This window comes from Rattus norvegicus, chromosome 1 (assembly GCF_036323735.1).
Source record: "Rattus norvegicus strain BN/NHsdMcwi chromosome 1, GRCr8, whole genome shotgun sequence".
Taxonomy (NCBI): domain Eukaryota; kingdom Metazoa; phylum Chordata; class Mammalia; order Rodentia; family Muridae; genus Rattus; species Rattus norvegicus.
This window is the reverse complement of record NC_086019.1, coordinates 43616083-43644061: the sequence shown is the minus strand read 5'-3', so window position 1 is coordinate 43644061 and position 27979 is coordinate 43616083. Positions and strand designations below refer to the sequence as shown.

Here is a 27979-nt window from a genome sequence, read left to right as displayed (position 1 = left end):
CGCACTCAACCACTCACGGGCTCTCCAACTTTGCAGACTGGTCTCCCCTGTTCTTAGACATCGCAAACCTGCTGGAAGCCTCGGACCAGGGGCTGCAGCTTCCAGGCACTTATAGGAACATCACACCGCGCGCGCACCCTAAGAACCGCTATCTTCCCTGAACTTAACTTTCCTGGTCTTCGCTGCTAGATTTCGCTGCAGGGGGTGAAGGCGGCAGAGGGATCTCCAGCAGCCGCAACCTCCACCCCCACTCCAGGGAAGACTAGGTTTGCAACAAATGCAGACTGAGCCACAGGCTGGTTTCTTTTCTTTCTTTTTTTCCTGATGTGTTGCCTGTGTACCTGTGCCAGGCTCCAATCTGTCTCTGCTTGTCTCCCTTTCTGTTTGATTCAGTCTTGTTGGCTGGAACTGCGTGGTGTGTGCATAGAATGACCCTGGAGGGACAGTAACTGTATCTGTAACTGAGATATGGCAAATAGGATGGGGTGTATGATTGCATATGCAGCCAGCCACAGACAGCTATATTTAGCATCAGCGGACGCAGATAGGAGGCATCTAGGGCCAAACGAGCGGACAAGGACCGTGTATAGGAAGAGCTGCACTTGGAGTCAAGGAAGCCTTCAGTTTCCTCGCCTGGAAAAAAAAAAAAAAACACTCCCCAAGGGGTCCCTTCCAGCACAGCCATGGCAGATTTGCCCAGCTTGGTTTTTCTGTTTTTGTTGGACCCCGGTGCCAAATTTGCTTCTTTTAGAAATCCTCATGTGAATATGATTCAGAAAAACCTTCGGTTAGGCACACTTGGGTGTCCCTGCCTTCCACAGGTTATGCAATCAAAACTTGAAGAAACCGAGCATGAAATAAGACGTTTTCCCATAAAATATCACCTGGGGTCATTAACTAAAGCTCTGGCAATCACGCAGCCTTGTCTGTCTAACCAGAAACTTTTGAAAGGCTCTCCTACCTTTCAGCTCTTGAATTCTACAAATGGAGCCTCTGGGTTCACTTAGCATAGGGTACACAGAATCTAATATTCAAATGGCAAAGAGGTTAAAGGAAGTTTTTAATTCAGTATTGAATTAAATCCTGACTGCGCACACACATGCACCTGTCATTGCAGAAAGAAAAAAAAAGATGCTATCTTGGATAGTTTGTACCTTCTTACCAAACTGTGTATACCCCAACCCTATGTCCCCTATATAACCGTTAACATGTGGCTTTAGTTGCTAGTCCATATATCCAGAACAGTTCCTGACACATGCAAATGCCAAGGTTGCTCTTACTAGTGGTTACACTTTAAAAACATTTGCTAAGCACACTGTTTATCTAATTCTTAGAAAAACGGGTAATTGTGGATAAGCCACAGCTAAGCTGACTTAAATCTAAAGACAAAGTTGAGTTTAGCACCTATAAGTATCAGTGACAGCAAAGGAAGGGTTAAAAATACATGAGGTGAATCGTAGCTATTTCTCTCTATGGCCAGCAACCATTACTTTTTAGAGCAATCTTTTCGTAGATGATTTAGTTTCCATAAATCACACTTTCAATTTCCAAATGCCTTTTTTAAAACACATGCAAAAGCAAGCACTTCAGACGAGGCTCTTTAAAAATCTGAGCCTGCCAAATTACATATAAATGGCACAGAGAATCCTACAAGTCCAGAAAGCAGAAAAAAAAAAAAAAGAGCGGCACAGATTTCCCCCCACCCCCCAAAAGAAAACCAGCACAGCCTCCTTCTCCAGCTAGGATACAGACACTAGGCAGAAAGGTAAGTTGCTTTCTCAAACCGCTCAAGCTACACAGAAAGAGGGAAATCAAAACACCGATCCTACCCTGCTGGTTCAAAAGCGTCTTTCCAGAAATGTTCCATGGGTTTGTAGAAGTCAAGAGCTGAGACAGTAAGACGGAAGGAAGGAATGTGCTCGAATGATCGAGTGGCGCGGTGTGTGATCAAGGCAGAGCGTGTGTGGATGTGTTTGTATGTGGAGTGGCAGGGACTCTCGGGAAGCAGCCAGTAGGCAGGGCACTTGGCAGCCCCTCCCGGCAGACGCGGCAGCTGGGCTTCTGCAGGACGCTGAATGAATGGCAGCCGGAGTCCGGGAGACTGGCTGGCTGCTGAGGGACGGCAGTAGCACCACTAGAATCAGCATTCCTAGAAGAAACTCCAGCCCCCTTGGCTCCCTACCTGTGGAGCCAGAAATGTCCAGTGCTTTCTGCTAAAGAGAGGGACACCGAGATGTCTGTAAACCACAGATAAAGTAGAATGGCAGTCAAAGTGTGCTGAGATCAAGTTTACAAACTATGCTGAGGGGAGTTTCTTCCTAAACAATGTAATAAAACAAGGAAAGCCTTCTGGGATACATTTGGGTAAAGTATCTAGCCCCACTTTCCTTCCGAATAAGATGCTCAGTGACCATGCTAACAGTGGCATAAGGAAATCAGACTTGGCAATAAATAATTTTGGCGCTCCAGGAATATGTTTCCAACTGAAATACAAGACTCCCTCACTTCATTAGTTAAGCCCACCAGCCTCTCTACCAATAGCCCACTGACTACTGTCTGCAAACACATCCAAAAAGAGGCATTATTTTAATCTTAAAGTTAGGAGCATAAAATAACTTTGCTTTAAAGTGATCACAGCTGTAGTAGTGTTGGTTGTAGACAGAGGTCTTGTACTTCCGGTAGACACACATGTTTCTTAGTGCTTCTCTCTACCACAATACAACACAGAGTAATGAGGTACCCTGACTGTGCCCTCACTCTGGGTTCCAGGACACAGGAAGCCTAAATGACTAATTGCAACCCCAGGAGTGACCAGTCTCCGGGCCCAGAACCCTAGGCAGTTACCAAGAGATTTATGAGTGGTCCTTGAGCCTAAGAAAGAAATAGAAAGAAAATACTAATGGTATCATGCTGCCACCATACTTTTTTTATGCTTGGAAAGACTGAAGGCCATGATATCAGAACATAGACAAGTTCCCTCAACAATAGGCAATGACCAGAAATATCTAATATACATAAATATTGAGAGTTGTGGTATGAGTAATAAGGCATTTGCCTAGCATATTGGGGAGTCGTGGATTTGAGATCTAGCACTGCACAGCTGAACAAACAAATAAATAAATATTGGAAAAAAAGAGAGAGTTTGTTAATCCTTTGTTGGTGATAGTGTTGAGTCCTGATAACAGTGGCACCTTCTATAAGTCAATAATGATGTCACACTCATCAAGGGAGCCCAACTAAACTATGCAACAAAAGAAGGAAAGAAAATACAAGACAAGCGCATCAAGGAAAGTTGGTGTAAAAAATAAAAGAGGAAAGAAAAGGCATCTGCAGATCTGCATGGGCAGGGTATAAGAAGGCAGATTATTATCTCGGGGACTTTGGCTCTGGAGAAGTTTACAATCCCAGTTAGCCTGAACTATCGCAAGTAAGACATTTCCAGGAATAACTTTCAGACTCCTCTTGGTAAACTTTGTTTCACCAGGACAGGGGCTGAGGAGGGATGCATGGCACAATGCCATGTTGGTTCCTGACCCCCAACCCCACTGCTCTAGCCACTCATTTTCTCTTGGTCTCATCCCTGTCTTCTCTCTTCACTCTTATGTTGAGGACACTGTCCTGCTGTTGGCTATGTGGCTTGCCCAGGCGAAGGGGAGACCATGGACTTCCTTGACTTCTTGTCCAGTGTAGCCTCCGGTTCCAGCGCCCATCTTCATTCTCTCTCCGACCCCAACACAGACACAGCACTGCTGTCTCTCCAGTCACCAACGTTAAAGCATCACCATTTTCTCTAAGGTCTGACACTCCTTTGCCTTCTATGGCTATCCAAGAAGCAATTCCCAAATCTGTAGTTTGCACTCTCCCTTCCCGTGTATCCGCCGTCCCTTTTCAGTTGCCTCTCACCTCACCTGACCTAAGTACAGGCTCAGTTTATCCTGAACCCCAGCTTCTCTGAGAGTAGAGGCCCTTCCTCCCTCCCCAACCAGTCTTTTCTAGTTTGTCACCTCCAACAGGGAGGGGATGCCTCAGTCGGATGAATGAAAAAACCCCAAAGCGTTTCTTTTCTTTTCCTTATTTTTCCTTCTTCTGCTTAGAAGATTCACTTTTCTGACTTGGCAGAAAACATCTGCTTTCTTGAGATTAGGACCAAGCACCAGCATATCCTCACGGTCATCATCCACTCCCTCTGTCTTCTGAGTCCCAGTTGTAGTCCTCAGTCATTCATCCTCTTCCTCCCTGAACTCAAAAGTTATTTTTGTTGCCTCATGCCACAGAGGAGCAACTCAAGGACCTGACTCTGAGCATCTGAAGATGTAGCATCTTGTCTGCTCACTCTTAGGTCACCAAATATGGACTCATTTCCTATCTAGATACTTCCAAGGACAAAACAACACCCCATCTGTCTGAACGACTCTCTCTGAAAACTAACTTTCCGCATGACCATGACCGTCCAGCACTTTCAAAACTCTGTTTTGCTAGGATGTTATCTTCCTATCTTCACTGCAACGGAGGACATAAAATCAAACGTCAAATCCATCTCATCTCAAGGCAGAAGCCAACAGTAGTTAGCAGCATGATCCACCTGAAAGCTTTCCCTTTCAGTTCTTATCCAGACAGTGCTAGGACCAGGCAGAGCTTCCTCTCCAGCCCATGGAAGAGAGCTTATGCTACTAACATGCTCCCTGCGCTGAGATGGAAAAGTTTTAGCTCTGTATAGTTTGGACATTATCATGATTATAAATGGTGTGTGTGTGTGTGTGTGTGTGTGTGTGTGTGTGTGTTTGTGTCCAGGTGTATGTGTGTATATGCATGTATGTATGTTTGTGTGTGCATATATATGAGAGTATGTGTGTATGTGTGTATGCATGTGTATATGTGAATATATGTGTGTATGTATGTATGTGTGTATATGTTTGTCCTTATGTGTGTGTGTTTAGGTGTATGTGTGTATATGCATGTTTGTGTGTGTGTGTATGTGAGTATACATGTGTATGTGTGTGTGCATGTGTATATGTGTGTATGTGTATATATGTATGTGTGTATATTTGTGTATGTGTGTCCATATATATGTGTGTATGTGTGCGAATGTGTATGTGTGTATGTGTATGTATGTGTGTATTTGTGTGCATGTATGTCCCTATATATGTGCATGTGTGTGTATGCATATATGTATGGGTGTGTGCATGTGTGAATGTATATATGTGTGTATGTGTTCTCTCTCTTTCCATTTTGTCCTTTCTTTTCTTCTTTTTTCCTTCCTACTTTTTAAGACAAAGTATCAATCTGAAGCCCAAGCTGTGCTGGAACTCACTATGTAGCCCAGACCGTGTTGAGACTCACTACGTAGCCCAGGATGGTTCTAAACTCAAGAAGAGCTGCCAGAGTGCTGACATCTCAAGAATCAGTGAGTAGGTTCACTAAGAACCTGTCCTTGAGTCCTGATTCAATGCTATTTTCCTCTACAGCAGAAACATAATGAGTTTCCTCTCTAAAGGGCTCTTCATTTTAAAGATAGTTTGAGCAGATTTTTTTTACTTGTCTTCCTAGACACTGACCTTAGAATATTACTTTCTGAAGCAAAAACTAATGTACAATGGAATGTACATATATTAAGTATACAACCTGGCAAACATGGATCTATTTCACTATTAACAACCATGTCAAACAAAGTATAGAGCATTTGACTATTTCAATCAACCCAGAAAGTCCCGTATACCCTTTCTAATCAATCCTCCACCTTTACCGGCTGATGTGTTAGCATAGTTTTTTCACCTAAATGCTGGAATACATACAACCCATCAGGAAGTCCGTTCAGGCACTGGGCTCCCAGCATTCACTTCCCTTGGCATCAGGATGCAGAGATGTCATTGCTTCATTCAGAGTCTTCTGCCTGGGAAGGGGAAGCCTGGAAGTCCCTTCATTTTACTAACATTCTTTCATTTGTAGACTTTTTAAAAACAATACTTTTAACTTTAATTTGCTGATGGCAACCTGAGCTAAGACAGTACCTGGCCAAGAGTTGCTCTTGATAAATATAGTAATCAATATTAGCAAATACAGTAATCAAAATATAATCATCCATGCAAGTTTAACATGTTGAAATGTGAAGCTTGGAAGATTGCACGGATACACAGTAACCATTCCACCTCATTGCCAATACAGAGAGAGAATATTTGCAAACCAATAACTCATCCAAAGCCCTGTTACCAACCCTGTGACCTCACATCTACTCTCTGTCTCCCTGATGATGACCTGAAGATAATTCCAATATCTTGGTTGCCAGGTGTAATGGCTACTCTTTATTACAGATCAATGAGTGATTCAGAGGTAATGCTCAGCTTAATAGAATTTAGTCCCTTTTATCTTATCTTTTCTTGGAAATTTTATTTTTTTCCAAATACCTTGCAAGCTTTTTGTACTATTTACTTGCCTTGCATGTGGTAGAAGATAATTCAGAGAGGGCTTTCGTGGCAAGTGCCATGAGTAACACATGAGTTGCAATTATCTCAATTATTGTCACACAGTGTCCCTTTCCTGCCTTTATCTATTGTTTACTTGAAGAATCACATTGTCAGCTTAAGGGTGTTATTCCTTTGTGTAGAGCAATAACCAATGGCTAAATACGTTTAAATTCAGGAAGGTTCATCTGATGTTAGGAGAGTTTACACATACATGGATGGACAGATAGACATACGCACACACACACACACGCACACACATATACACACACACATACATACAGACATACACACACATATGCACACATACATACACAGGCACACATACACACATACACACATGCACACATACATACACACACATATACATACACACACACACACACACACACACACACACATATCACATAATCTATGAAGAATTGTGCCCAATTTCAAAGCCAACCCCACCAAATGGTTAAAAGGAAAGCCAAAGTGTAGGAGAGGGTTGGAGTTTTAAGTCTTTGCCTAAGCCTTTCCTTGCATTTAGTCACAACCACGGCTGACTCCCACTCTCCCACAGTCAGGACCCTCAGGCTAGCTAGCACCCTAGCTTCCTGCCCCCTGAGTGGCAATCATGCAGCTCTGAGGAAGTAGAGTCTCAGTAAGCATGCCAATGAAAGTGACTCATTCATTCACTTCACTGAAACAATATTGATTACTATATTTACCAAGAGCAGCTCTGAAGAGTCAGGCACTGTCTTAGTCAGCTCAGGTTGCCATCACCAAATGTCATAGGCAGGGAACTCAAAACAGCATGCATTTCCTTTCTCTGGGTTAGGAAAACTGCCATCTGAGAGCAGGATCCTCTGCCTAACCTGCAGAGAGCTGGCATCTCAGTGCCTTCATGGGTGAGGGCAGGAGAGGGAAGATGAAGAGTTGGCACTCCCTCTTGATAAGGCTTAATAAGACATAGAACATCACTCTCTCAACCTTAACCACCTTAAGGTTCTTATATGGAGATACTCCCAAGTGGAGGAAATGAATTCAAACTGTGAGTTTAGGCGGAGACACAATTCAATCAGTGTGAATACCCTGAAACAAACCAAACAAGTTTCTCCAAACTACCAAATGCTTAGATTGGGCGGTGGTGGTGGTGGTGGTGGTGGTTGTTTTTTTTTTTTTTTTTTTTTGGTTCTTTTTTTTCGGAGCTGGGGACGGTGGTGGTTGTTTTATTGTTGTTTTGGTTTGCTTTGGTTTTTTGGTTGTTTTGTTTTGTTTCGGTTTTCATCTATCATTTCTTCCACTAGTTTCTTTTTCTGATTTTTTTAATATTGTGTGTTAGCATATGTTATTTGATATGTATCCGCTACTGTGAGTGAGGTTCATGGAAGCAGAGGCCAGAGGTAGACTTCCTCCATCACTCTCTACCTTATCTTTTGAGATGTGGGTCTTACTGAACCTAGAACTTTCAATTGGAGCTGGTTGGCTGTCCACAAAGCCAGTGGGATACCTGTATCTCTGCTTCCCAAAACATAGCACTGATCTCACTTTCACATGAGTATTAGAGATCCAACCCCAAGCTTGTGTGCAAAGCCCTTTTCCAACCAGGCCATCTCCCTGGGCCTTTCTTACCTTTGCCTATCTTACTGTCCCTTTGTGCTGAGGTCTTCCTGAGGCCATTTCTTGTGCTGAGAGGTTGGTATTGCTGGAATTTGGTGCCTGCACCCTCCTCTCCCCTCATCTCCTTCCCTTAAATCACCACGGCAACTCCCAAGAGTTATATTTCATCTGTAACTTGAAGATATCAGAAAAGAAAGTCACCCAAGATCTCCATCTTGGAGAAAGATCTCTTCCCAGAAGGAACATTTTTTACCCACATGTTCACTCACTCCATGAATATTTTTGAGCACCTGCTGTATATTCACCATTTAATACTCAACCTCTTCATAATTAATTTATTTCTTCCCCAGACCTGTTCTTCCTCTCCATTCCCTATCTGGAACTGGCTTCCACAAGAATGGCCTTGGTGATCTCTCAAAGTTCTGCACCTCTTAAGATAGTTGCAGTGGCTGACAAATTCCAATATTAGTTCTGGAGATGGTACTCAAACCATAGTACTTGTCACCACTTCTGCCCCAGTCCTTGTCACCCTATTGGATTTCCTGTTCACTATTCTCTACCCCACCACAGCCCATGAATGCAGAACAGCCTCATGTGTGTTTTTCAAAGTCTGCGTGCATAGTTGCCCAGTGTATAGTTAGTTAACCCACAAAAAATCTCATTTGAATAATAATAGACTCAAACTTTTTGCCTTGCTAACTGGAATCCTTAATGGCCTAACTCATGATCATGTCAGTTAAAACTTAGGCCCAGGATTTGGAGGACAGGTTTCCAAAGAAGCAGATTCACATTTTCTAGAACAACTCATGCTTACAAGTGATGTCACCTCTGCTCATCACATCCAGACTTCTGGACATGCTTGTGAAGGACTGAGGCTCAGAAAGGCATGGGCAAAGCACTGGGCATAATTAACGTCATCTGAAGCACCAAACTCAGGGTGTGTCTTTCTTTCCATCCAATTCTCAGGTCTGTGGATACCATGCTCTCCTTTTGGTAGGTCCCATGCTAAACACAATGGAACCAAGGCATCAACTTGGTGGCTTTGTGCTCTACTCTTAGAGCCCTAAGAATCCCCATCTTTTTGGAAAACACAGAAAGATGCTCTTCCCACATTCCCAAAGCACCAGTGAAGAAATGAAGATCAGGTTTGAGAGCAGCATGCTTTCCACAAACACCGGAGCAACTCGTGTTCAGGGACATGACTTCCCTTAGTAGAGCATGAAGACATGAGCAATCCGACTTCCATCCATTGCCCCTCAAACGATAGCTCACCAAGGTCTCTCTTTTTATTTTAATCTCCATATAATTTGAACTCTCTTGCTACCAAACACATTTAAATCCTTCCTGTAGTTGCTAAATTGTACGGACTTGCAAATGTAACACCTTTAATCAAATTAAAAACAAAAACAAAAGCAAAACTAATTGCTTGATTTGATGTGATATTTTTCCGGGAGAATCAAATTTGAAAGACACTCTGGCTCCTGTTTAAGTTGTTATCACAGTGATGAAGGTGACCACTTTAGGATTACAGAGTGCTGGCCTTCCTGAAAGTAATTAGCCCATTTAAGGAATAGAACAGATGTTTGGGAAGTACATAAACACATTACGGTTCAGGAGAACGTCATGACAGACTCCCAGTAAACATCGGCATAGCGATACTACTTTATTGACACTTGCCAGTAGCTTTTCTGGCCATAAATCCAGATGGAAAAACAGTATCTCCAGAAACTTTTATCCAAATGCCAGTAAATAGCTGTGCTATGCCAACAGTACAATCCCCCATTAACCCCCATTCTTTCTACAGCCTGTCCTTCTAGGTTTCCTGTTCATCCCATGGGCCACTTCTTTTATCGTGTGGTCAAGGCTGTCTGTTCCCTGAGGTCTCTCAAGGGAGGCCATGTCCATCCTATTCATCATGGGACATCCCATCAGGATCAGATTCTGGCCAGACCACGTAGCCAAAGAAAGTGTCTGATAGACTGGGGTACTCTCTGTGATATTGGAGTGTTCAATGCCCTTCCTTGACTCCTCTACCTTTCCACAGGTCCAGCCAACAACACCCCTTCTTAAATACAGCCTTCTCAGCCCTTACTTCCAGTTTAGAAGCAACCTTTAAGCTGGATGACTTTTCAGACTCTGAACCTCACCCCATCATCACTTTAGCTTGCTCAGGCCCTCTGTTCAGCCAGCAATATGGGAGAACTTTTCCAACTGAACCAATTTCCCAGCTACCTTCCATGCAGGAATTTGGACTCTTATAGATAGAACTCTTATTAAATGAAGACCACGCTAACTTATTAGGACTGCAAAAGTATAGAATAGAAAGCAGAGGTCTTGGAGGAAGCATTTCTGTGAAAAGCATAGTCCTCACTTTTCTCTCTCAAGGCACAAACTATCACAACAAGAATAAACTGTGTTAACCCCTCCCTCCCATTAATGTATCCAGAAAGATTGTAGGCGCCAGAATCTAGGGAGGAATGCCATGAGGTGCTGTATTCTGGACACAGTATGACCATTTGCACGCATGAGCTCACTGAAGCTCTGGTTGCCTCCATAGGACAAGCCAACAAGGCCAGTTCATGTTCCAGCAGGCACCACCAACTGGGTATCACTCAATGGGTATCACCTCTGTAATAGTCCCAGAGGATAGCAACTTAGCTGATACACAAGACAAGCACTTCACAATAATAATTATAAATATGATTAAGGAGCTTAAAGGGGACAAGAATAAGTGCCTGGATGAAGACTTTATTCCCTAAAAAAACACACAAATAGTTGAATTGGAATAATAAAAACATTTCAAAATTTGAAAAAGGAATTTAATAAAAAGATAAAAACCCCTGAAGAAATGCCAAAGAAAAATACCTAGAAATAAAAAAATTTAGAATAAAGGACAAAAGGCTCAGAGGAGATTCTCACTGACAGATTAAGTCAAGGGAAAGAGAGAATAGCATGTCTCAAAGACAAAGTAGAAGAGATAGAACACACACACACAAACACACACCAGCAAGTTTTAGGGAGGTGATGTGTTGGAGCATGTTCAGAGGAAGAAGAAATTGAGGTGGGTATGAACAAAATATGTTGTATTTTGATACATAAAGAATAAATAAGGGGTTGGGGATTTAGCTCAGCGGTAGAGCGCTTGCCTAAGCAAGCACGAGGCCCTGGGTTCAGTCCCCAGCTCCAAAAAAAAAAAAAAAGAATAAATAAAAGGTATTCAAAAAAGAGGAGGCAGAAACCATGTTAAACCATTCTACAGTTGTCCACCACAACTGTTCTTTGTGTTTCAATAAGGATGTGTTCTATCTTCATAGGGGTAGTTGAACACCACCTGTGGCCATGCTAGAAGACAAGTCACCATCAGCTTAGAGAGGTTGATGATTCAACCAATGGTAAGTGAAAACATTCCTAACACTGCAAATATACTCTTTGGCTTCAGGCTATATATACAGAAATGTTCATAACAATAAAGTCCTTTAAGCACTTGTATAAAATGCCCCAGAGTTTAAGATGAATGGTCCCACCTGCACTGGGCTGCTCTTTCACAGGTGATCTTTGACTCCTGATACAATAATTCAACTTTTTCAGACTGGATACAGGAGTGAGTTAATTAAATACAGTTCTTGCTCAGTGAACCTGGGCATGCTGTTTCTTGCATATAAATGTGAATTCAATCCAGCGAGGGTTTCCCAACCAGTCACAATTCTCCTTCACTCAGCCCAAGACCTGCTTCTTTGTCCATCACCACTGTGGCCCATTGGTGTAATCAGACCCTTTCTGGGTAGTCAACAATACTTTAAGTGTTGCTGGAGAAATATTTTAAAAATGCTGTCTTTTACCCTGTACTAGGTCTGGCACCACAGTGCCCCAAGATATCTGGTAGATATCTTCATCTCAGTCAGTAAAGCCTCTCACCCACTTTACTCTATCCCATATCACACTGCCGATGGCTAATCTCTGGGCCTGGCAACAATCTCTCTACCCATCTAGTTCCCAAGGCAGGTTGCCACCATGCCAGAAATATGTATCCCAATTCTGTGGCAGCCTGGTGTCTCCAGCCACCACACACTCTCTTGAACTTAAATCTCCATATGAAAGAACACACAACACAATAACCTCTGACCCAATTGATAAGATATAATTGCCCACCTAGACATACAAAGCACTGTACACATCCATCCCTTAAGAATATTCATAACAACTTGTAAATGTGCAGAAAGGAATCTTAACATCAACTTCAATGTTCTCTCAGCTGCCTTCTCTCGTTCCAGTCTCCTCCTCTCTCTCAAACTTTTCTCCTACCCATCCTTCCTTCTTGTCCAATGACAGGCCTCGTTCTATCTTGTACCTGCCTTCACCTGTATGACATCATCCTATACTTAAGGATTCTTTTTTTTTTTCTTTTCAATTTGTGGAAGGTGAGCTTATTTCAAAGACTTTTCAAGTCTTCTACCTAGACGCCTTACAGACCTCACTGGCAGGTTTTTCTTTCATTCCAATATGAAGGAGGAGAAGAAGAAGGTTGGCCAAGGTAAGTAGATTGGAGTAGTCTCTTTGTGGGTGGAGTTCTGGTGAGCACTATTTCTTTCTCTGAAAACTACTGCAGTGTGAGTAATGCCATCCCATTTGGAGGTTTGTTTTTGTTTTTTTTGTTTTGTTTTGTTTTGTTTTGTTTTGTTTTTTACATTCTGGTGGTTTGAAGATAAATGACCCCAGTGGGCCAATAGGGAGTGTCACTATTAGGAGGTGTGGCCTTGTTAGAGTGTGTCACTATGGAGGTGAGCTTTGAGGTCTCCTATGCTCAAACTATGCCTATTGGCTCACTGTGTCATCTTGCTGCTTGCCAATCTAGATATAGAACTCTCAACAACTTCTCCAGCACCAAGTCTGCCTGCATGCTGCCATGCTTCCCACCATATGATAATGACTAAACCTCTGAAACTGTATCCCAGCCCCAATTAAATGTTTGCCTTATAAGAGTTGCTTTGGTCATGGTACCTTTTCATGGCAATAGAAACCCAAACAAGGACAAGCACAAGCCTGTTCTAGAGTTGATTTTCTAGAATAGCTAGAACCCATTCCTATTGCTGTTAAAAAGGCCAAGACATTGTGATTAGGTAGGTCATAAGCTCTAGAAGAGAACCTAATACTATTTTTCTGAGACACAATGTTAAAATGAGTCCGAATGGCTTATTGTGATACCCAAAGATGGTACACATCTCTCAACCTCCATCAGAGAAGGTTCTTCTTGCAGTAGATGACAACTAAAATGGAAACTTAAGGTTCTTTGGAGAGTCAGTTGCATTGGATGGTGTTTTGCTAGGGCAACCGCATGAAAGAATGTTTTCCTGAAGTGGATACAGGTGAAAAACAAAGGGCAGACTCATGAAGGAACGTTTCACTGAAGCAGACACAGGAGAGAGGATGTTCTGCTACAGCAAGCATATGAAAGGACATGTGATGAAGGAGTCTTTGCTAACAACACACATGTATTGGTTATTGGTTCGTGTTGCGTTGCATAGTTGAGCTCTATTTGTCAGGACTCTATGGCATATGCTGAGGCGAGACCCATCCTGACACAAGGCACACAGAGGGCACGTGATGTTTGGAGGGTATAAATAGGACAGGGTGGGCAGAGCTTGGCTTGCTTGTACAATTATCGGTGCAACACTGGTGGGTCTCAAGTCTTCGCTGATCTTCCCTTCCCTGAAAGGCATGGCCGAGAACTTCTCCTGGTGTCCTCCGAGTCCCTCTTGCCTGGCTGTCTCTGCTGGTTAGTGCCACCATTGCTGATTCATGTTTGCTATTCTAACTCTACCAAACTGCACTGCTAATGTATCTGTGAAGTGTTTGTGAGTGGATCAAACTGCCACTGCTAACCTGTGAATTGAACCGCTGATTTCCAAACAACACAGAGGAAGCTGCTCCAAAGAACCTCTTTAAACAGATCCACCCCACCACCCCACCTGGATCCTTTATTTCCCACTACCTAGGGTGGGTGGTGGGATAAAATGGAGGTAAAAGTGTTCAAAAACCATCATTAAAAATAGGATTTGGAAAAACTAAAGTTGCATAACACAGAAACCTTCAACTGGTTGATGTTCAGAGAATAAGACTGCAGAGTCCTCAACTCTAAATGGGACTTTCATATCACAGTGCTTCCCAGCAAGGCCAGGGATCTTAGCAGAACAGCAGAGGGAAGATTATAAGAGTCAAGGGAATAGATACTATCAAGGAAACCGTGTTTTGCAGTCACAATAAGGCAGTTTCACAAACAAACTCATAGGGATAGTGACAGCAGGCACAAATCCTGGACAAGCTCTAGTCAAACTCTTAGAGTATAGTTTATGAAGGAGGTGGGTACAAAATCCCACTGCTTTTGGTAGTTGACAGCTGCAGGGAGAAGAAGAGCTACCTTTGTTTAACTTTGTGACCTATGGCAGATCAACCTCCCTCCTAAAGCAGTGATGGAAAAGGGGAGGAAGGAAACTCAAAATTGGGCGGGTAAGGAGTTGAGGGTGGAGGGAGTAGACGTAGGGGTGAGTGAAGGATAACACGATCAAAATACACTGTATGAAATCCTCTAGGAATTAATTAAGATTATTTTTTTAAGTTTTAGATGCAATAAGAATCTATTCTTCAGGACTTGCTTATGACACTTCCAGAAGGATTGTTTGCTTATGATCTTCTGATACAGGGTAAACCAGGACTATTTCTCTGAGGAATAAAAGCTCACCGTGCACAATGGCACCTGCAACCAAGTACACGAACCTGAAAAGCAGAAACTCACTCACTGCTCCTGTGTGGCTATGGCAATGAGTTGTTGTAGTGTCACTTCTTACCATTAAACAGTGTCTACGGAGCCACTGGAAACCACCTTCCATTGTCCCTGCAGGGGTATTTTACAACCCCAGTAAATGTCCATCACAAAATTCTAAACCTCCACAACTAAGATTGTGGGCAAAATCATCACTGTCATGTTGAGAAAAGAATTGTGGCTGACACAAAGAAAGGAAATGTTTTGAAGTCACCTGTCAGCTTTAAGGGAAGATGCTTTTCTATACGGCTAAGGAACACAAATGACAAAAGTGTCTAATATCACTGAGAGTTCCTTTATGTACAGAAGTGTCAGTGAGGAAAAACCACACAACATCCAATGTCTCTCAAGCATTTCTTAGTCTTTCCACTCATGCAATCAATGAACAATTAGAACGGAAAACTCCAGAAGCCCACTGAAGCCAATAAGAAAAAAAATGATCGTGATCTTTGTTTAGTAGAAAGAAGAGATCATATTTTTGTGGCCGATTTCCATCTTTTCAAAAGAGCCCAAATAGTTTTTTCACATTAACAAAACCCACCTGTTGTACATTTATGTTTTTTTTGTCCATATCAAGACATGAAGGAGGGTTTCCACAATGACTGTTCTTCACAGTTGCATACTCTCTATCCAAATTTCTAGGACTTAGAGATGAGGAAATTATCAACAATATCATCATATTCCCCTCATATTTTAAAAATTATATTGCAAATATATGTTCTAAAAGCCAACCAAGTAAATTTAATTTTTATCAAGGGAAGTAGTTTGGCAACCTGCTGTGCACAGGGCACTTCCCTTTGAATTACACAGACTTCATGTTGTGTTCCTCCCTCACTAGATGTTGAAGTCTCTTGCAGCCAGTGCCATATAAACGGGCACATATTCATTAGTCGGCAAATATGGTGGCAGCAAAGGAATGAGTGAATACAGTCATCAAATTTGCTCTTTAGCTTCATGTAGAAGGTTTTAAAATTCTGAGCCTGTTCCTCAGGGTCACAAAGCATTTATCGAGTGTCTGTTGCTATCTGAAATGTAGAATGATAAGGACTTGCTAGGACCTACAGGGCAAGATGAGAAGCAATAAGCAAAAGAGAGCAGAATCATGTATCTCCCAGCCTTGCCCTGTACTCGTGAGTCAGTGGGCTTTCTGGTGGTCTCCCTGAGTCTCCTAGACTTTTGAGTCTAAGATCAGTGGACAGCACTGATCTTGCATCCTAATGACTTAAAGAATTTCCAAATTTTTAAACCCAGAATTGCTCCTGTCTAAAGGAAATACAGGGACAAAGTTTGGAGCAGAGACTGAAGGAAAGGCCATCCAAAGACTGCCTCACCTGGAGATTCATCCCATATATAAATATATATATATACACCAAACCCAGACACTATGGCTGATGCCAAGAAGTGCTTGCTGACAGGAGCCTGAATATGAATGTCTCCTGAGAGGTTCAGCCAGGGCCTGACAAACACAGATCCAGATGCTCTCAGGCATTTGTTAGACTGAGCAAGGGGACCCCAGTGGAAGAGTTAGGGAAAAGACTGAAGGAGCTGAAGAGGTTTGCAACCCCATAGGAAGAACAACAATACCAACCAACCAGATCCCCTTCTGAGGGACTAAACCGCCAACCAAAGAGTACACATGAAGGGACCCATGGCTCCAGCTGCATAAGTAGCAGAGGATGGCCTTATCTGGCATCAATGGGAGGAGAGTCCCTTGGTCCACTAAGGCTCGATGCCCAGTGGAGGGGAATGCCAGGGCGGTGAGGTAGGAGTGGGTGGATGGGTAGGGGAGCATCCTCATAGATGCAGAGGGAGAGAGAGGGGATAGAGGGTTTGTGGAGGGGAAACTGAGAAAGGGGATGACATTTGAAATGTAAATAAATAGAATATCCAATAAAAAAGAATTTTATAACAACGTGGCCCAATAATCAGTCTCACCACACAGATGATAAAAATAGAACAAATCTAAGGTCCTCCTAAAATCTTACATCCAAGATGACTTTCAGGTTCTTCCAATCTCTGTACCTGACCAGGTCAATTCTGCTCAGCCAACAACTCTTAAAGATCCTACATAGTATTTATTGCTTAGATTTAATGCTCCTGGGGAAATATGATATCCAGATTTTCATCGTTTCCCAGGTCCTGAAAGTTCAGTTTTAGAACAATCTATCAGATGCAATCACAAAACTCCTTGTAGGTGGGGACTTAACCCGGAAATACATTCAGATCTGTGCAGAGCAGAGCGTTGTGTATTACAAAGACTAGCTTTCATTTTATTCTTTCAATTAACTGAGTTAAGTAATTTGATTGTCAATAGATTATAAAAGCTGAACCACGTGTACTAGAACAAATGCATATTTATATGCAAAGTGTAATAATGGGGCCATTTATTCCTACTGCTGTGCTTAAATCCCTCAACATTCGATGGCATATTAAAAGTGAATTCTAAGGACACTGTTGGATTCTTAAAAAAAAAAAGAGTAGTGTGGAGGTGGGATGTTGTTACTTTCTCTTGTACTTGTACTTTGAGGCCATTATGAAAGAGAATCAGGAATTGGGGAATGAGAGGAATTTTAAAGACCTTACTTCTAACACATCTCTTCCACTTTAGATGAGAAAAGTAGACCAAACCTGTCTCACCAAAGCCCAGAAAAAAAGGGCTTAATTCAACCCCCAGATGAAGAATTCACAAACAGGCATCAGGTATCTGACTCACTAAATTCTGGCCCCAATTCTGAGGGCAAATGAAAAGGGCTCATACCAGGACTGGACACTTCTCAAAGTTTATGGAGGCCAAAGACAGTGCTGCTCCAGCTCATGGGCAAAGGGGAATAAGCACGCATTTAAGAGGAGAATACAGAGGTAAAATGACGAATCAGAAGCTGTCCCTGTGTGAGAGAGTGGATAGAAAGAATCACCCTAAAAAAAAAGTCTACTCTGCTAGAAGAGTGGACGAGAATCAGAAATCACAATGTGGATGTTAAGGCAACTTCAAAAGTGTAGAGAAGTGGAAGTGCTATCCAACTAAAAAGAGCCAATGCAAACTGTGGTAGCTAGGGAGCTCCTTGGCAGGGGGTGGGGGCAGGAGGCAGATGCCTCAACCATACAGGCTCATAGTTAGCAAACTGCTTTGAGTCTCAGAAGACTCTCTGGACTTAGGACTTTTGAACAGTCTTGGAACCATTAAGACTACAGGGAATCTTGAACTTGGACTGAACACAGTTTTCACCAGAGGATGGCCATGAGCCTATGGCAGCCAGGGGTTGTTATGGTTTAGATTAAAATGTCACCCACAGGCTCACATGCTTGCACATCTGGTCCCCAGCTGGCAGTGCTGTCTGAGAAAGTTGAGGAATATCTGGGACTTGGGGACAGTCATAGGGCTGTAGGAGTGAGGCCAGAGGATAATGATCCCAGTTCAGCCCTAGCCATGGATCAGCCACACACTCCTTTCACCAAGCCCTGCCTTCCCCACCATGACAGGCTGTGTCCCCTGAGCTATGAGTCAGAATAAATAATCACCCCCTTTAAAAAAAGCCATATACAGCAAACCAGTTGCTAACATTAAACTAAATGGAGAGAAACTTGAAGCAATCCCAATAAAATCAGGGACTAGACAAGGCTGCCCACTCTCTCCCTACTTATTCAATATAGTTCTTGAAGTTCTAGCCAGAGCAATCAGACAAAAAAAGGAGATCAAAGGGATACAGATTGGAAAAGAAGAAGTCAAAATATCACTATTTGCAGATTGATATGATAGTATATTTAAGTGATCCCAAAAGTTCCACCAGAGAACTACTAAACCTGATTAACACCTTCAGCAAAGTGGCTGGGTATAAAATTAACTCAAATAAATCAGTAGCCTTCCTCTACACAAAAGAGAAAGAAGCCGAGAAAGAAATTAGGGAAACAACACCCTTCATAATAGTCCCAAATAATATAAAATATCTCTCGGTGTGACTTTAACTAAGCAAGTAAAAGATCTGTATGATAAGAACTTCAAGCCTCACTTGATTTTTGACAAAGGAGCCAAAACCATCAAATGGAAAAAAAGATAGCATTTTCAGCAAATGGTGCTGGTTCAACTGGAGGTCAACATGTAGAAGAATGCAGATCGATCCATGCTTATCACCCTATACAAAGCTTAAGTCGAAGTGGATCAAGGACCTCCACATCAAACCAGATACACTCAAACTAATAGAAGAAAAACTAGGGAAGCATCTCGAACACATGGGCACTGGAGAAAATTTCCTGAACAAAACACCAATGGCTTATGCTCTAAGATCAAGAATGGACAAATGGGATCTCATAAAACTGCAAAGCTTCTGTAAGGCAAAGGACACTCTTGTTAGGACAAAACGGCAACCAACAGATTGGGAAAAGATCTTTACCAATCCTTCAACAGATAGAGGCCTTATATCCAAAATATACAAAGAACTCAAGAAGTTAGATTGCAGGGAGACAAATAACCCTATTAAAAAATGGGGTTCAGAGCTAAACAAAGAATTCACAGCTGAGGAATGCCGAATGGCTGAGAAACACCTAAAGAAATGTTCAACATCTTTAGTCATAAGAGAAATGCAAATCAAAACAACCCTGAGATTTCACCTCACAACAGTCAGAATGGCTAAGATCAAAAACTCAGGTGACAGCAAATGCTGGCGAGGATGTGGAGAAAGAGGAACACTCCTCCATTGTTGGTGGGATTGCAGACTGGTACAACCATTCTGGAAATCAGTCTGGAGGTTCCTCAGAAAATTGGACATTGAACTACCTGAGGATCCAGCTATACCTCTCTTGGGCATATACCCAAAAGATGCCCCAACATATAAAAAAAGACACATGCTCCATTATGTTCATAGCAGCCTTATTTATAATAGCCAGAAGTTGGAACGAACCCAGATGCCCTTCAACAGAGGAATGGATACAGAAAATGTGGTACATCTACACAATGGAATATTACTCAGCTATCAAAAACAATGATTTTATGAAATTCATAGGCAATGGATGGAACTGGAAAATATCACCCTGAGTGAGGTAACCCAATCACAGAAAAACACACATGATATGCACTCATTGATAAGTGGCTATTAGCCCAAATGTTTGAATTACCCTATATGCACAGAACACATGAAACTCAAGAAGGATGGCCAAAATGCGAATGCTTCACTCCTTCTTTAAAAGGGGAACAAGAATACCCTTGGGAGGGAATAGGGAGGCAAAGTTTAGAATAGAGGCAGAAGGAACACCCATTCAGAGCCTGCCCCACATGTGGCCCATCCATATACAGCCACCAAACTAGATAAGATGGATGAAGCAAAGAAGTGCAGGCCGACAGGAACCGTATGTAGATCTGTCCTGAGAGACACAGCCAGAATATGGCAAATACATAGGCAAATGCCAGCAGGAAACCATTGAAGTGATAACGGGACCCCCGTTGAAGGAATCAGAGAAAGGACTGAAAGAGCTTGAAGGGGCTTGAGACCCCATATGAACAACAATGCCAAGCAACCAGAGCTTCCAGGGACTAAGCCACTACCCAAAGTCTATTAATGGACTGACCCTGGGCTCCAACCTCATAGGTAGCAATGAATAGCCTAGTAAGAGCACCAGTGGAAGGGGAAGCCCTTGATCCTGCCAAGACTGAACCCCCAGTGAACGTGGTTTTTGGGATAATAGGGGGAAGATGGGGAGGGGAACACCCATAGAGAAGGGGAAGGACAGAGGCTAGGGGGATGTTGACCCGGAAACTGGGAAGGGGAATAAGAATCAAAATGTAGATAAGAAATACTCAAGTTAATAAAGATGAAAAAATATTTTATGGGGTTTGTTGTTGGGATTTTTGTTTATTTGTTTAGCAAAAATCAGGGTCACTGCAATTTGGATCTATGCCAAGAAGACAACTGACTCAAGAAGAACTCTCATGATTATGAAAGCTGACTCAAACTTATGCTTCAATGCCATGGCTGCACATGCACTGAGCGACTCACAGGTGCCAAGTCCCAGGGCTAGGGTACAAGAAAGTATATCCATAAAGTCCCCGGAAGGGCCCTTGAAAGGGGGATAGGTTCTAACATATGCTAAAGATCCAGAAAGCATGCTCTAGTGTTCTCCAGTCCCTGCCTTTGCTCCTGGCCAACCCTGCAGGGATCAGGAGTGAGGAGAGGCAGATGCACAATGATAAATAAATGTGAGAGAAGACAAGAAGACAAAGACTAACTTCCCCTGACTATACTGTAGGCAGTAAGCAAGCTTGTCTGGGCTTAGACATAGAAAGGTGAGGGTGTTGTGACAATAAATGAAACTCACACTTGGATATTTACATTGTCCTGGTTCTATTTATTAGTGACTAGAGGGTCTTTAATGCTTAGAAGTGACCAGAAATTTTTGAAGTTGCTTTAGGTTAACTTTATGGAAGGAAGTGACCCAATGAAACAAGAATGGAGGCATAGGAATATTCCACATTTATATTTCACACAGCCCACACCCCCAGCATAAGGATCCACTAATAGTAGCTCAAGGAATTAGGCCCTTTTCTGATCTTTCCCTCTAACAAATTGAACAAGTAGAACTTACGGCTGATATTTCAGACCAATGGATAGTGACTCCTTTGGGATATTATATCAGATATCCTGCTTATCAGATATTTAGAGTGATTCATAATAGTAGCAAAATTACAGCTATAAAGTAGCAACAAAATAATTTGATGGTTAGGGAACACCATGATACAAGGAACTATCTTAAAGGGTCACAACATTAGGAAGGTTGAGAAGCGCTGGTGTAGACTAAACTGCAGTTGGGTTTGCTAAGCAAAAAGTTCAGCATATGACCTACTACAATTATTTCAATGGAAGACAATACCTTCCAGAAAAATAATGTGGCAATAATCCTTCATATAGAGAACTATAGACTTTTAAAATTAGTCAACAAATAATGCCCAGAGGTTCATTTCTTTTACCCTTGTATAAAGCCAAATGTCTCCTTCTTCAACATTTGTGTGCATAAATGGTTTATGTTTAAAAAACACTAAATTGGGAGAAAATTATCATGTTCTTTCCTGGCTACTCTCTAAATCAAGGGCAACAGGATGGGATGAAGAAAGTATGTGTTCAGTTAAGAGACCCAGACTCTCCCTGGATCAACCACTCTTTGGAAAAGCAAGATGCCTGCTCTGCAGCTCACCTGAGCCCTGAGTTGGAACTAGAAAGGGAAACCTCATAGCTCGGGGAGGGGGGGAACTCAGCCTTTGCACAGCTGCAGCTATGGCCTAGAGCACTGTAGCCTTCGTGTTAAAATCATAGCAAAGTGAGAAGCATGGTGAGTACCTTGTGACAAACTTCTAGAAAACACTGGGGCTGAAGTGACAATGAAGGGCCACATGGTTGAACTCATATGAAGTCATATGAAGGGCAAGGCTATTGAGAACTTGATGTGCTCCTAGCTAGAGAGGGCAGAGGACACAAACAGGGGTGTAAGCTGCCTCCCACACGTGACATGTCCTCTTCATTTATAGCATGATCTTAAGTCATGCCTCCTGAGACGTCTCTTCGCCCAAGAGTATCATCAAAATATATTTGTAGAATTAGTTATTCGTCTCCACGTCTTTGAACCAATGGGGAAACTGAGGTTCTAACGAGTTCATTGGCTTTCCCAGAATGACCACCCAGAATTATGGTTTTTGTCTCTTTAAAATGGCTGGGATCTGTGCTCAGTGTCAACTCCAGCCAGAGCCCCATCTTCACACAGGACAGCACCTTATTGCTACTTTCCTCTTGTGATTGTGCCTTTCCTCTTGTGTTTCTGCAGCCCTGAGAGCCTTTGGAAGGAAGAGACAGCACTGAAAAGCTCACAGGCTGTCTCAGTCACTCCTCTGTTGCTATGAGGGGACAGCATGACCTTGGGCAACTCTCATACAAGAAAGCACTGAATTGGAGCTTACTTGCAGGTTCAGAAGATCAGTCCATTATCATCATGGCAGGGAGCATGACTGCAAGCCTGGCACTAGAGCATTAGCTGAGAGCTACATCCTTATCCACAAGCAGAGAGAGACTCTGGGCCCACTCTCAGTGAAACCCTTCCTCCAACAAGGCCACACCTCCTATTCCTTCTAATCCTTTCAAATAGTGCCACTCCCTGACTTCATTCTTCAGTACTGTGTGGGGTGTGTGGGTGTGTGTGTGTGTGTGTGTGTGTGTGTGTGTGTGTCCAAAGCCTGAACAATATGAGAAACAAAGAAGCGTTGCATTATATTGTGTTGTATTGTATTATAAAATGTATATGATAAATATTCATGGATCTATACTGATATAAATGATTGAATAAATAGGTGAATGCGGCTGAGTAGACAAATCTCCCAAGCAGAATCCTCAATGACTCCCATAGCTGCTCTACTCTCATGGAGGAAAGAAGCAAGTTTTCTCTCTTTCAGTTAGAACTGAGCGCAATGACTTCCAAGGAGAGTACAGAGGGGCAGGTAGGAGAGACTTTACAGTAAATATAACTTGGCAAGCACTGCTTAACCTGAAGTTACAATCAATGTCACCATCCTGAGGCACACTAATGGAGTGTGCACTTGATGTGGTGTGACAAGAATGACATGTTTTGTCACTATAGTCTCCCTCTAAAAGAATCCTGTAGTCCCACGCCATTGAGAAAATCATCAGACAAGTCCCAGCAAGGGGTACAATCTATGGAATGCTTCCTTGATACTCTCTAAAACTGCCATGACCATCCAAAATGAGAAAATCCTGAGAAAATGTCACAGCCCAGAGAACTTTGTGGATATGGCTTTCTGGCTGAGATTTTGGAATAACAAAGAATCCTCAGGTTGAAATTAATAAAACTAGAAAGGTAGCCTTTAGTTATTAATAATATGTCAATATTTGTTGATTAAATGTGGCATGCCATACTATTGCAAAGTGCTATTAGAGAAAGCAATGTGGGCTACACATGGAATTTCAATATCTGCCTGCTTTTCCTATAACTCTAAAACTGTTCTTAAAATTTATATTCAAATATGCAGGTATGTTGTGGCAGTTTGAATATGCTTGGCCCAAGGAGTGACACTAGGAGGTATGGACTTGTTGGAGGAAGAGTATCACTGTAGGGATGGGCTTTGAAACCCTTCTCTTAGCCACATGGAAGACAGTCTTCTCCTAGTGACCTTCAGATCAAGATATAGAACTCTCAGCTCCTCCTACATCATGCCTGCCTGGAGGTTGTCATGTTCTTCCCTTTATGATAATGGACTGAACCTCTGAACCTGTAAGCCAGCCCTAGTTAAATGTTGTCCTTATAAGAGTTACCTTGGTCATGGTGTCTGTTCACAGCAGTAAAACCCTAACTAAGAAATATGTCTTCTATTAAGAGTGAAGCATAAAATTATCCTCCAAATAAGCACAAAGATGTTAACACTTACTGCCTACCAGACTCCAAAACTGGACCATTTCTGCTTCATTTACCCCAGAAGTACAAGGCTTCTTCAGCCTGAGAAGTCCCTCCCTCTACCCTTCTTGCCCAGCACAGGCCAATGGCACACAACCAGTTGCCTGCCCATCTCCAGTACACAGAATAGTTGCATCTAACAGGAAAAGTAGACACCATAGGGCAATAGTGACTCTTTAGCATCTTGCTGGTATGGCATGAAGCAGCCTTCTCTCAGCACTCACAGTCCCCAAGAACAGGGTTTTGGGTTGAAGAGCAGATCGGATAGGAACCAACCAGAAGCAGCTGTGTGAGTCACAGTGCATGTGGGTCGCACAGGATGGCATGCAAGCTGGCCATTACTGGTAGCATATGAAGGCAGTACTACTGGAGGAAGGGGATGAGTCCATGGTATAGTGAATTCACCTAAACAAACCCGTCATACGTTCCTAGAACCATAATAAATATATCTGACTTCAGCGATGGGCGTGGGGTATTTGAAATAGAGATGAATTTCATATTGATTTGAATGCGCACTTAACCTTATTGGTTCTCAGGGAGCACCAGCCTCGTGTGATCAGAACTTAACTGTCCATCCACACATTCACTTCCTGTGTTTAAATGATTAGGTTTCTAATGGAGAAACATAATCCCAGAGTAACTTGATTTCCATGCGACAAAGAGTGCTAAGATAGCGCCTATGTCAATGTTGTGGTGATCCAAAAGAATAGCGTGCACAGAGCAATTTACAAACAGCAGCAGCTCTCTTCCATACAATTATAAAGGCAGAGAAATCCAAGGCAACGAGGCTTCATCCCGTACCTCTCAGGCCAGAGGTGTGCATGTTGCCTTTCCCTTCCCCCATGCCCTCCTACCCAGAAGGCCTAACCTCTTCCTCACATGCCCAGTCTCCAATAGTCTTACACTCTCCAACCGCACAATGACAAACTGAATTTAGAGGCGACGTTCAGACCTTAGCAATGGATACCTCCACAGAGAAGCAGTAGGCTGAAGGCATGTAACAAGAGTGCAGCCACTGGTAAGGGGATACTCATGCACACATGGTGGCACTAACTGGACGTGGTGGGCTATTTAAATTTTTTTGAGGATATAAATTTAGAGAGAGGGTATGTTTGAAGGTATCTGTGGAGAGCTGAAGTGGAAATTTAGGGTGCATATGATTGTATTTCATTGTATACACTATGAAATTCTTAAAGAATAAATAAAAAACAGGTAACTTGAGATCCTGATAAATTAATCATATAATCATATATATATATATATACATATGTATACGTATATACACACACACATATATATATGTATATGTATATATACACACACACATATATATATATGTATATGTATATCAGAGTAACAGATGCTTCTTAGGACCTCCCCCACTAAACCATTGAAAATAAACATCAAGCAACAACAAAATACATTAAGAGAGAAACAGCTCAAGGAAATCATTAACCATGACACTGAATCATACCATTTTTTTAAAAAATGATTTATTCCAAAAGGGATTTTCCCTCTGATGTTAAAAAAAAATGAAAGTATTAAAAATAACCACACTGCTGACTGCCTTATGTTCTTTAACGTGTTCTATATTTCCACAGAAGCATGAGCTAGTGTCATGAATTAAACAAAGAAAACTTGCAAAATTCTCCTTTGGAAAAAAATACCACCAACAAAAGAGATAGAGAAATAGACAATTCAGCTCTAAGAGGTTATGACTATGTCACAGGCTGCCAATCCTACAGTGAAGGGAAAGCCCCCTCTTTTGGTATTCATCTTTCTTTATTGTTATCATTATTGTTGTTGTTGTTATATTTTATTACTACTACTATATTATTATTATTATTATTATTATTATTATTATTATTATTATTATTTAGATCTGGTCTTACTATGTAGTTCCAACTATCCTGGAATGTACTATACACAGTGCTGTCTACAAACCAGGCTGGCCTCAAACTCACGAAGATTTACCTGCCTTTGCCTCCGCTAGCATTTAAATAGGCCTATGCCACCATGCTTGCCCCCAAACTTTACAATTTTTAGTTACTGCTTCCTCAGTACTATTGACACAGTCATCTGATAGAAAGGCAGGATAGAAAATGAGTTATGTCAGCTGCACATATAAAAGCTCAATGGCCCAAACTAAAAACAGTTTGAAAAACTAGCCTTGGCTAAAACTTACCTTGGGCACAATTCTTTTCCAAACAAATATTTATCACTGTTTATCAGGAGTGTGTGCTACTCCATTTGATAAAATATTTGTAGCACTCTGGCCTACCTGGTGTGAAGTTTGAAATGGGTCACAGTTAGCAATGGTGTAACAAAATAGATGAAGACATAAAGGAAAATATAGACACAAGGAAAAGGAGGGGAGGGAAAACTGTCAGTACCTCGAGGTTTGGTCTCCAACCATCTCTTTTTAAAGACTTGTATAAACTTTGATAACATTAAATCAATCAGTCTCAAGTCTCTGCTTCCATATACAACATTAAAGGGTTTTATTAAAATAAACTTCAAGGACACTCGCTTATAAAACTCTACTTAAAACAAATTAAAAAAACTATGACCTTAAAAGAAAAATTAAAACTTAGATTCATCAGCCATTTCTGTTCTACATAAAAGAACCAAAATCTAATCATTTAAAAACCATTTCTACTTAATAGCTCCACCACATTTTTATTGAAAAAAACTTTATTTAAAAAAATAAAACTACTTCTAGCTGGAAATTCCTACAACATTCGATTTAGACAAATACTGAAAACTCTTTGACTGTAAAGGGCAAGTAGTTGTATGTCACAGTGTTGATTTCGAATGTTCTCTTTGGTTGTGTTCAATAGACAGAGCTTCAAAAACCATTGACATTAAGTAGAAGCCTTGAATTCTGCCCTTAGAACATTTGAAAGCCTAGTGGTTTCCAACGCTGTCTATGCCTTAGGGTTATGACCTAAGATCCAATGCTTCTCCTATGGATTCCCGGTTCCTCTTAATCAATCTATTTTACACATAATAATCACAGTCACCCTCTCCTGAGTTTATCATTCTGAGCTCTTCTCCACTGTGATTTCTGCATACACACGCACACACGCGCACACACACACACACACACACACACACCATCTCCCATATTCACACCCTTCTAGACATCCTCATCCTCACAATCCCCCATTCAAACCTTTCTAGCCACACACACCCCTGCTCTTTTGAGCATCAGCACTCAATGTAGGTGTCCAGGAAAATTCTCAATTCACCTCTTCCTTCCAATTCCCAAAGCCATGGTCCTAATCAATTGAAACTTGTAAAGGAAGAAGGAAAAGAAACAAAAACAAAACAAAAATAACAAAACACCAGCAAAGCCTCATAGCTCACCAGGCAGGCCTCTGAGATTCTTGGCCTCAGAGCTAACCTCCACACAAGGCTGGATTTAACCTTCCTCAGAAGCCATTTATACCCAAATACCATTTGGGATTTTACAAAGCTTGCATCAAACTTAAATATCCACCAACTAACCCATCAACTTTGCTCCTGTATGAAAATCTCTTCACCAACCAAACCATGTTCTATCTCTGCATTGATGTTCTTTAAAAAAAAAAAAAAAAAAAAAAAAAAACCACTACTCCTGCAGGACACTAATCCTCTTTGCTGGTCATAGGAAAGAGAG

The 27979-nt window shown here is 41.9% G+C and overlaps 1 protein-coding gene across 10 annotated transcripts in view; it reads right to left on the bottom strand.

Annotated features, from left to right (window-relative positions):
• The window catches only part of Esr1 (estrogen receptor 1), a 392770-nt gene that overhangs the window by 260393 nt on the left and 104398 nt on the right, over nt 1-27979 (bottom strand). The window contains exon 1 of one of the 10 annotated variants that reach the window (XM_008758704.4): nt 18-27923. The exons of 7 other annotated variants lie outside the window; for them this stretch is intronic. The gene's annotated coding sequence lies outside the window, so the exon portion shown is untranslated. 10 annotated transcript variants of the gene reach the window in all.